The sequence below is a fragment of the Mauremys reevesii genome, linkage group 3 (genome assembly GCF_016161935.1).
Source record: "Mauremys reevesii isolate NIE-2019 linkage group 3, ASM1616193v1, whole genome shotgun sequence".
Taxonomy (NCBI): Eukaryota; Metazoa; Chordata; order Testudines; family Geoemydidae; genus Mauremys; species Mauremys reevesii.
The window spans coordinates 163552659-163561743 of NC_052625.1; positions in this window are offsets into that span (position 1 = coordinate 163552659).

The following is a 9085-nucleotide window of genomic DNA, read 5'->3' on the forward strand; positions in this document are numbered from 1 at the left end:
TTCCCTGCAGATGGGACTCTGAGGATAAGTCCTGCAATGAGTGCTACAGGGCTGTGACTGCTGGCCAGTTTAAACAGAAAGAGAAGAGTTCCCTTATGGTGTCTTCACCCCCGCATGGGGCAGGGTCCTCTCCTGGCTCCCTGGTCTGTCCCTTACACCAAGATTGCAGTTTACTCCTTATTCCAAAGGATGAGTCTATTACCCTAGGTAAATTGCACCTTAAAGCTCACTCCAAAGACAACAGTTGTAACCAATTCTATAGGAAATTATATAAAAAGTTATTAAATAGGAAAGGGAAATGAGAGTTATTTAGAAGGTTAAAGCATGTAAACATACACGTAAATTATAATCTTAATTTTCAAATAGTAATAGAAGCTTTTATAATAAGGAAGCTTTATATGTCCTTTAGGGCTAACCCAGTTATAAGCAGCTGGAGATCTCTTACTTATGTCTAGAAAACCCTTTTTCCTAGAGTCCAAGCAGCATAGAGATTCCTAGTTCCTTTTATTTGGGATTTTTATCCCTCTCTTGCCACATGCTCTGAGGTGCAAACTCAGCTGATGGGAGGAATCCATTTGCATGACTAATCTTCATAGTGAGGAGCGCAGTACAACAGTCTTTTTTACTCCTGGGGGAATTCTGCACCACTTCACAATGCAGAATTTTGCAGAAATTAATGTTTTTTTAGCATAATTTCCTTTCCCCCAGAGAAATGGTCTACAGTGCTGAGCTGGCAGAGCCCAGCTTGCACATAGAAGACACTGAGAGGTGGGCTGGGGAGAGGGAGCTAGAGGGTTCCTCACAGTTGCAGTTCCCAGCATGCCCTGAGGGAAGGAGACAGCAGCATGCAGGAAACTCCACACAAGCCTGGGACACAGAAGCAGGCTGTTTCTCCTTCTGGATCCCTGGGCAGTAGGGTAACAGGTGTATGGGCTGGGAGGGCCACGGCTGGGTTCTGGGAGGGAGGGGGCTGGTGTCTGGGCTGCGGGGGCACAGCTGGACTCTGGAGGGGAGGGAGTGCAGGTATCTCGGCTGGGGGGGCCTCCACAGCTGGACGTGGGGGGAAGGGTTGTGGGTATCTGGCCCCCCAGCTGAGCTCTGGAGGAGAGCCGAGAAACAGGAACTGGGTTGTCATAGGGGTTTCTTTAACTGTCTACTCCTGGGGGAAATTTTGTGTGTGTCTGTATTGTTACAGACATACTTGCTGACAGGTATTTTGTAATAAATTACCAAAATAACTGAAACTGGCATGATTATGTAATATTTTGACAAATAAAATTTGCAGAATTTTGCAGAATTTTAAAATATTGTGTGTGTATATATATACATATATGGCATACAATTCCCCCAGGAGTAGTCTTTTGTACTCTTTAACATCCCACAGTAGTCCATCTAGTGTTGATGGGCCTTTCCTTTTGGGAGGAATGCAAGACTCTGTTGCAGGTCAGCAATTCACACTATTTAATGTCTCTCATCTCTCTGATTATTTACAGAGTCACAGAGGCTCACAATACAACCACTCAAATACTGTATTACCTTACAATATTTGCATGCCACACTGTAAGTGACATTAATGCATGGAGCAACTCACAAGCATTAAATAAAATCTAAACACTAAAAAGACAAGGTGGGTGAGCTAATATATGGACAGAATTTGATCCAATGAAAGCTATTCCCTCACCCACATTGTCTCTAATATCCTGGGATCAACATGGCTACAACAACACAACACTACACACATTCTTACAATTTGAATACCTATTTCAACAATACTAACACACAAGTGAACCAAATTGGCTCCAGCTATGTATTTGTCAGCGTTCAGTTGAGACATGGATACTTTGGCATGGAGCTGGCACCTGTCTGCCAATGTCACAATCACTGCACTCCCCAGTGAATTCACACAGAAAAATGATAAAAGATAAAAGCACCATATCACCCACAAGCAAATGCTTTTCACAAAAAGATCACTCCATATCTGTCCTCTCAGTCCTCAGCCTCAAAGGAAACCTGCATAACACTTTCAAAAGAATGGCCTGGAGCCTAAATTCATAACTTTGCTAGAAACTAAAAATCATGGACTCAGTAAAGACCCTGGATTTATGGCTCATTACAGCAGTCTGTAGCCCAGTAGCCCTCCTTTGTCCTACAACTGCAAAGGTGTTAATTGCCCACCACACTGTGAATGTTCTCTTGCAACATGTGTTAATTCCTTATGCTTACCAATCTGTTCTGCCTTGTATTTAGCTATGACGCTCTGAGTGCCTTTTCCAGACCCAAAGAAGAGCTCTGTGTAAGCTTGAAAGCTTTTCTCTCTCACCAAGGAAAGTTGATCCATTAAAATATATTACCTTAACCACCTTGTCATTCAAATTCCAGTATACTTAGTTATACATCCTTAGGCCAATTTATACCCACTTATTGATGTGTAAATGATTGTAAAGTAGTCTAAGCCAGTGTAATTTAGTCTTCAAGGAACTGGAAGAAGATGCAAATGGAAGCAGTGGTGGCCTAATTTAATTTGCACATTCCCATAACATCATTCTAGTTGCGTTTCTTTCTATACCAGCAAGAAAAGCTGAATTACACCAGTTTAGAATCCTTCACACTCACGGGAGATCTGCATTTAAAAAGCTACACTACAGAATTATGTTGACTTAAGTTATGTCTGCATACAGGCTCTGTAGTAATTAAATCACTTTTGCGTGTCCACATTATGCTCCTTCTATCAGTGGTGTGCATCCTCACCAGGAGCACTTCCATCAATTTAACTATCAGTGTGAGGCATTGTGGGACAGCTTCTGAAAACCAGTAATAGTCAATGTAAACAATGCAGGGTCTACACTGACACTGCATTGACCTAACTTCTTCGACCTAAGTGCTATTGTCAGTGTAGTGGGTGAATTACATCAGTGGGAGCTACAGTTTAGTGTAAACACTTAGAGTTTGGTTGACGTCAGCTGCCTTTTATCAACCTAACTCTGTAGTGTAGATCAGGTCTTAAACTGGATTTACACCAGTGAAGATGCTACTACACCAATGGGAGAGCTTCCCCTATTGGCATAATCCACCTCTGTGAGAGGTAGTAGCTATGTTGGTGGGAGAAACTCTCCTATTGGCATAGCACTGTCTACACCGGAGGTTAGGTCAGTATAACTGCCTTGCTCGGGGTGATGGCAAAGAGTGGGTGCGAGTTTTTTGTTGGTAAGATCAAGTGAGTCTAACTCAGTTGGTTTAAGGCAGCCCAGAGAGATTCTAATGGCTGGTCTACTAGAATTAGAAAAATTCACACCCCTGAGAGAGACTTAGCTATACCAACCTAACCCTGGATATAGACCAGGGGAGGGCAAACTACGGCCCATGGGCTGGATCTGGCCCATCAGGGCTTTCAGTCCAGCCCACGGGATTGCCATCCCCATGGCGCAGTGGGGCTAAGGCAGACTCCGCTGCCAGAACCGGCCAGCACCATGTCCCTGCAGCCCCTGGGGGAGGGGAGGGCAGAAGGCTCTGTACGCTGCCCTAGCCTGCAGGCACCACCTCTCGCAGCTCCCATTGGCCGGGGACCAGGAACTGTGGCCAATGGGAGCTTTGGGGGTAGTACCTGCAGGCGAGGGCAACGCACAGCAGAGCCGCCTGCCCCACCCTACCCCATGCTGGCCACTTCTGGGAGCAGTGCGGGGCCAGGGCAGGCAGGGAACCTGCCTTAGCTCCACTGCATGCCGCTGCCACCCCAAAGCCGCTCGAGGTAAGCGACGCCGTGCCAGTGCCCACACTCCAAACCCCTCCTGCACCCTGCACGCCAACCCCCTGCCCCGAGCCCCTTAACCTCCTGCCTTGAGCCCCCTGCTGCACCTCAACCCCCTTCTCTGAGGCCCCTCCCACACTCCACACCCCTCCTGCCCCCAATACCCTGCCCCAGCCCAACATTCATGGCCCTGCATACAAATTTCCCCACCCAGATGTGGCTCTTGGGCCAAAAAGATTGCCCACCATTGATGTAGACAGTGCTTGGTTGTTGACCTAGCTGCTGCCTCTCGGGGAAATGAATTACGTACACCAGTGGGAGACTCCCTCCTCCTGGGGTAGGTATTTTCTACACTGAAGTGCTACAGCAGCACAGTTACAGCACTGTAGCTATTTTCAGGCCTGCTTTATAGTGGGAAATTAGGTCAGTATAACTAGGTCGCTCAAAGGTGTGAAAAATCCACCCCCCAAGCAATGCAGTTAAACTCGCCTTACTCTAGGCGAATGGGAGAATTCTCCTGTCTACATAGCTGCTGCCTCTCAGGGAGATGGAGTACCTACACTGATGGGAAATCCCCACCTGTTGGCATAGCCTCTTCACTGAAGAGCAACAGAGTTTTAAGTAGTCACAAGCCTGAAATGCAGACGTACTCTAAGGTTATGTCTCCACTACGGACCTTACAGCAGCACAGCTGTACCGCAACAGCTGTGCCATTCTAAGGTCTCCTACGTAGCCGCTCTTTGTGGGTGGAAGAGAGCTCTCCTGCAGGCATAATTAAACCACCCACAATGAGCGGCATTAGCTATGCCGCTCCTGCCAACATAGCACTGTTCACACCAGCACTTTTGGTTTTTTCACACCCCTGACTGACAAGTTTTGCCAACAAAAGTGCTAGCATAGACAAAGCCTTAGTTGGTTTAACATATATACTCAGGCAGCCAGAAGGTGGTGTATGTCACACTAACATTAACAGTCTCTAAATTGCTTAGATTCATTCTGCCTTGTACTTAAGGAAGAGGATAATGCTGATGAGAAATAAAGAAAGTACAAAAATAATTACATTATAATGATGGATTATCCTCTATTCAAAATTCCAAAAAGCAAATTAATAATATTTGTATATTGATATAACAGGCTGTGAACAGAGCTGGAGAGAAATTGTAAGCATGTTTTGTAAAAGCAAATTGAGAGAAAAAGGTTTTTTCTTTCATTTAAAAAATGAAAATGTTCAGAGAATATTTTAATTTAAAAAAATATTTTTGTGCAGGTCTCAGCTGGCTGTAGTTAGCCAGCACTGGGCTGGTTCTCTGCCTCTCTGATCTCTGGCACTCCCTGATTACATACTAAATCGCACAGTAGTTTAAAATCTCTCTTTGTGTTTGGAGTGGAAGTTGATTAGAGACACCCCAGACTTCACTGCTCCTCTCTCAGCTCTGAACTGGGTCAACAGTCAAACAGCTCCAAAGTGAAACCAAAACTAACCCCTTTGTCTCTGAGGATGCCCATCCCCTGCCACCGAAGGACTGAGCAGTCCCAGCTCCTCATTGATTCAGCAAACTGTCTATATAAATCACTCCATCCAAAGTTCCCCACTGGCTTTTGCAGGAGTTTCCACTCTATAACGGCCCTATCCTGGACCATAAGCAGGCTAAGAAATGGTGTCTGGAGACTCTGGAGCCATTGTTGCTATAGTCCACAGGTTAGGATCTCTAGAAGTACTTGCCTAAACACATTTGAGGATAAATGTGAGTTTAACGAACAGGATATAGCAAACTAAGATACACCTTTCCTAAGAGTATCTCCACAGTTCCTTTGAGGAGTACCCACTAAGAAGGTGTGTGTCACAGTTTCAGGTTAACTGCACCCAGGGCCAGCTTTAGGCCGATTCCCCTGATTCCCAGGAATCGGGCCCTGCGCCTAAGAGGGCCCCGTGCCTTAGGCACCTTTTTAATTTTTTAATTTTGTTTTAAATCACCTGGCACCTGCAGGGAGGGGGTCCGGGTCTTCGGCGGCCTTTCGGTGTCGGGGAGGGTGTCTGCTCAGGGTCTTTGGCAGCATTTCGGCGGTGGGGGGTCCTTTGGTGCTGCGGAAGACCCGGAGCGGACCCCCTGCCACCAAAGTGCTGCCGAAGACCCGGACTGCCGCCAGGTATTTGAATCAGGCCCCGCAGTTCATAAAGCCCACCCTGACTGCACCTGTATTTCCCCTTCTGTGGTCTCTTGAGAGCACCCACTTAAAGGTTTCCAGCTCCCAGACATCCCCTCTCTTGGGAGGAGACATGTATCTCACAGCCTTTTGACTGGGGTTTTGAAGGCTGCACAGCTCCCTGCCTTACACTGCGAGATTCCCATCAAGCCAGTCTGCCTAAAAGCCAGAGTCTGTGCTTTGCTTTCTCTCTGAGAGCTAAGAACAGTGTCTTGCCAGCAGTTACAAATTATCACACAGCTCCTTTTAAGGAAGCCTATTTATTCTTAGGGTAAAAGTCACACAGAGAAAGCATATACATATAAAAAAATGAAAGAACTTACACACATGCTCGACAGCTCACCAAAAGTTACCCACAACTCCAACAAAGGGCTCTGGTAGGAGTCAGTCCTTCAAACCCCACAAATGGGTTTTTCTTGTGGTTAGACATTCATATCAGTCTTTAGATCAGGAACCAGAAGGAAGTCTGGGTAAAGTGGCCCTCTCTTTATGCAGTTTGAGCTTTTGATCTCCAATCTCTGGGAACAGGTAATCGCCAGTCGATCGTCGTCTGAGGTCTTATCTTTTATAAGTTAGAAGCCTCTCCTCATGGTGTAACTTTAAAAGGTTGGGGTTTTTGCATGACAGAGTTGTCACATTACTCACTACCCAGGAAGCTTATTTAGTACGTATTGTCCCAAAAGTCCATGCTTGTCTAGCACATTTCAGAAGAGTCATTTGAACACTTTACATTTCCCAAGTCTCTCATCTGTCACAGCATGTACTGAATTGGCGTTACTAAAACCTCTCTGCTATTTAAAAGGAACCTCTGGGATGACTTTGGCACGATATCTACTACTCTAAAATAGCTGTTTTATTTGTACTTGTGACCCTAGGCACCCTGTATTCATACCCTACACACGACTGCTATAATAATTGTATAAAGTATGCATTGTGAGGTATCATATGAAAGCTAACAACATGCTGGGTATCAATATCATTGTAAAATGCACGTGTGAACCTTGCATGTGAAGTTATGAATTCCCTTTGGATAATGTTACTAGAACATGTTTAAGAGAAAGACAGCCTAGCCTAGGTAAAGGTGGTAAACAGGTCTGTCCAAGACAATTTACATACAGTATTAGCCATAAAACTAAACCAGCAGGGGCTATCTTCAGCCTAAACTTGAGAGACAGAGAATTAACCTGGAGTGACACACCATCTTGGAAAAAAAAAAAAAGGACTGTATCTTGCTAGATTAAGTCTTAGACTATCAGATATGCATGTTCACTTTTATTTGTTTGTAACCATTTCTACCTTTATCTTTTACTTGGTGTCACTTAATCCAAGTTCTTCTGTTAATAAACTGGTTTTACTCTTACTGTAAACCTATTCAGTGCAATGTTTGAAGGGAAGGGTGTTTTTACCCAGGGGCGGATTTACACCTTACGCTTCCTGAGGTTCAGCATCTTCAGCGCTCCCCCACCCTATAGCTGGCCTTCATCTTTTTCATTAAAAAATGAAACTTAACCCATTTTTAAGTTTAGGTGCCCCCTAGAACACCAGCACCCCTAGGCACGTGTGTACTGTGCCTAATTGGAAATCTGGCCCTGTATTTGCCCCCGGTACATTAATAAACTATGATGTACTGACTCTTTAACAGAGCAGTAACTTACTATCTTCTGTGAATGTCCAGAGGTAAGGGCTCTGTTCACTGATTATTACCTTTTGGCCAAAGTCTGGACCAGGAGAGCTTTCAGGAGTTTGCTGGTGAGGAAGACAGATTGGCATGGCAGGGAGCTGACACACAGTCTTGTTGCCAGCAAAACTCACTCTTATTGAGGTAGTGAGGTATCACAATGGCTAACTGCTTTAGGTATTCCCAGCAGCGTGTTATAGTTGTACAGAATGCCTAGAGCCCCATGGTGCTAGACACTGTACAAACACAGAGAAAAAGACAATCTCTGCCTAGAATAACTTACACTCTAAACAAACAGGGCAGATCAAGGGTGGGAAGAAAAAAAGAAGTACAGAAGGTGAAGTGACATGCCCACGGTCATATAACAGGTCAGTGGCAGAACCAAAACTAGAATCCATGTCTTCTGAGTCCTAGACTTGTGTTCTGCCTACAGGACCATGCTGCCTCTTTGCTTTTATAGCATCCCTGGAAAGACCTTATACAAGATTTTTCCTAGAGTCTTAAAACTAATCTCTCATTTTATACTCCAGTCTCTCACTGCATTTGTATTATGATACTTCCCCACCTATTCTCTTGTTGATGGCGCTCTTTGATTTCCATTTTGGGCAATGTAGAGTTCATCACAGGAAAATACATAAAACAATTTTGTCATGTGCTTGCCACACCAAGCATCTAAATCTGGTTCCACGGTTTAAGTACACTGCTAATTTTATTTTGTTACACATGATGTTATATTTTTATATGTGCGCTTGTATTTTCAGATGACACTTAAAAGCATTAATACTACGTAGATAGTTTATTTCCAGACTTGTTTACATCTTTTCGCGACTAGTAAAAAAAAGTTAAATCACCTAATGTAATAGAGTTGCTCTAGCTTGCTTTCCCCCTATTTTTAATGTAGTGCTGTATGCACATTTTTCACAGATTAAAAGTCATAAAATCACTCCATGAAATTTGGATGAGAAGCATTTAAGCAGCCAGAAACTGCTTGTCTCTGTAATAAACAAAACTTTTCAAACAATTTGCATAACTGTTCTTTTGCTCCTTGTGATGGAAGAAGATTCTGCCAACTACATTAGAATTTGAAGAGATGCTCAAACAAACCCCAAGGAAAGTCAAAGATATGCATTTTTCACATTATTTGGTTGCAGTCCTCATGGATTGGATAGCATCCAGGAGGATTGCTTTGCCTGCCCCCACGCCATCAATTTCAGTGGCAGACTGCAGATCACACACAAATTCCCACTGAACTCTCAGTTGCAGAAGCAGGGCCTTAGAAGGTTTATGCTGACTTTCTAAAGGTGAGTTTATTAAAGAAAGTCACTGGCTGGAGATCTGGAAGCCATGCCTCCGTGGGTATCTAGTTGCTCAGACTCTAAAGTGGTAAAAGAAAAAACTGCCCTCTTCTAAATAACCTACTCCAAAGCTTGAGTCTTTACTAATCCTCTCCAGCTCCT